The sequence below is a fragment of the Poecilia reticulata genome, linkage group LG19 (genome assembly GCF_000633615.1).
Source record: "Poecilia reticulata strain Guanapo linkage group LG19, Guppy_female_1.0+MT, whole genome shotgun sequence".
Lineage (NCBI taxonomy): Eukaryota > Metazoa > Chordata > Actinopteri > Cyprinodontiformes > Poeciliidae > Poecilia > Poecilia reticulata.
The window spans coordinates 24,211,862-24,214,232 of record NC_024349.1 but is presented as its reverse complement, the minus strand read 5'-3'; the positions used below and the strand labels follow the sequence as shown (position 1 = coordinate 24,214,232).

General features: G+C 37.2%; 1 long non-coding RNA gene across 1 annotated transcript in view; it reads left to right on the top strand.

Annotated features, from left to right (window-relative positions):
- The window catches only part of LOC103482037 (uncharacterized), a 5,577-nt gene extending 5,410 nt beyond the window's left edge, over nt 1-167 (top strand). Inside the window, exon 2 of the long non-coding RNA XR_536380.1 lies at nt 79-167. This is a non-coding gene — a long non-coding RNA (uncharacterized LOC103482037). The remainder of the gene's footprint in view (nt 1-78) is intronic.
- The last annotated feature ends 2,204 nt before the right edge of the window (nt 168-2,371 follow it).

Genomic DNA, 2,371 nt, shown 5'->3' with positions numbered 1-2,371 from the left:
CACACACACACACACACACACACACACACACACACACTCAGACCTAGGGACAATTTAGACAGACCAATTCTGGACCAGGTCTTCTTTAATTGTTGGTCAACTCAAGTCATGTGACATGAGTTGACGGAGAAATGAAATAAAGAGAAAAGACAACAGAGTTAAAAAAAGGAAATATACGCAGTAAAAATGCCCGTGATAAAATCTTTGGTGTAGCATTAAAGAAAAAGTGTGAGTGTTGTTTTAACATCACACAGCTTTAAAATAACACTGCCATTGTAACTTCCGTCATATTTGCGTTGTTAAATTCCAGTAATTGGTTGGTGTTACTTAAGTCACGCCTTCAAACACAGGGGATATTTACAGATTTAGGAAAGCATTATTTATTTGTCTTCAAAATACAAAATTTAAAAAATAGAATCTAATGGATGTAAATTAGTGTTGCTACACACTCGTGTACAGTAGGTGGCGGTATGCACCTTAAAGTTGCTTACAATCCGCCATAACAGAAAAGAAGAAGCAGCCGGGCCTTTGTGTAATGTTCGGTACGGCTTCTTTTCGCACACGCCAGACACAATTCTTTCCTAATGGTAAGCTAAATACTCGTGATGGGCAAATGAAGCCTCATGAAGCAATGAAGCTTTCCAACCCTTTGCTTTGCAAAAAGGTTCATCACTCGATGCTTCATTCATTGCTCACTAGTGACATCTGCTGGTGAAACTAACAGTCTTGTCACTCAGTTGGATCATACTTCCAAAAACTACTGAATGCAATATTGCCACAAAGTTTTCATCAAACTCATGTTTATTAACAGGATAATCAATGAAACCATATTTAATTGTCATATGATTTAATTATTAAAAGGATTTGTAGCCAATCTAATCCTGGTTTATGTTTAACGTCAGTGGTTGTGTTGGGTTTTCTTTTATGTCAGACTGATTTGACAATGAAGACATTTGATGTTTTAGTGTCATGGGAGTGCAGTGCATGTTGGGACATTCACTTTTTCTTGGATTTCTAATTGGCTCTGATCCCTTCTATTTGGCTAGATGTTGAATTTTAGTTCTGCAACAAGATTAAATCTGTTTCTGCTGTGAAAGACTGATATATCTTTGCTAATCAGACTACAAATAAGAGTGGAACTTTGCAGAAGGTGAGAAATTGGGAGGTGGAGGGTTAATTATTGTTATCTAAGAATTTTATTGTGAACGATCATCTCAAAGTATTCCCAGATATCAGAGATTTTCCTCTTGCTGGCTCCATTTCAGACAATTAATCAAGTTTATTTGTGTAGCATGTTTCAGCAACAATGCAGTTCAAAGAGATTTACATCACAAAATCAGAAAAATATAGTTATAAAAAAACAACATATCTACAGTTGAGAAAAGCAGTAACAAACATTACATTTTGATGAGTGCCATCATCAATACGCATCAAATATGTTGGTCAATGTTCATTTTTTTGGCCACTGAAGACAAATGGACAACAACCCATGAAGCAGCGTGGCTCATCGCGCTTTTATTTTGAAAACCAACACACAAAATGAAGCAGTCACGTGACCCATGCAATGCGAGGCTTCGTTTGTTACCAGTCACGTGGTTTTCAGCAAGACGACACAAGCCTCGAAGCGGGGCTTCATCGGACACGCCCCCTTTTTACTCGGTACAAGCCTCGAAGCCTGGATTCGGATAACCCGTCACTACTAAATACCCAGACATGACTATTGTTTTGTTCGAAATTGTGTTTTTTAATTTGTGACTTCAGCAAGCGGCGCAATATTGCATGGAAAATTCACCAAACTCAAGGCTCCACTGTTTTGCCAAATCTAGGCGAACAGGTAAATTTGAATTCTGTTATATTTGGTAAATTCTAGTTGTTATTTACATCATGAATAATACGTGTATAGCTGTATGACTTGAAATATTGGCAATGTGTGAATCTAAAAAGCCAACATTGCAAACTGCTAATGTTAAGCCTCCAAGAAGGAGGATGTGGGAATTTTTTTTAATTCCCTTGCAAAGTTGTTTGTTACGTCCAGCATTTTTTGTTAGACTATCCTCAAAATAAAAATAAAAAAAATGTTTTTAATCCAACATAAATGCCGAATGTTTTCAAATATTTTATATAATTTATGGTTTCATTGTGACTGCTGTCTGGTTCATCAACGTTGCAATAAAGTGTTGCTAGGTAAGGTTAAACTTTTGAGCGGGAACACTGGCTAAGGTTATAACAGGACATAGGATTAGCTRCCACAAYTAYGCGGATGATACACAGCTCTACATCACGATGTCACCAGGTGACTCTGAACCCATCCAATCACTGAATAGATGCTTAGAACAGATCAATGTGTGGATGTGCCAAAACTTTCTCCAGC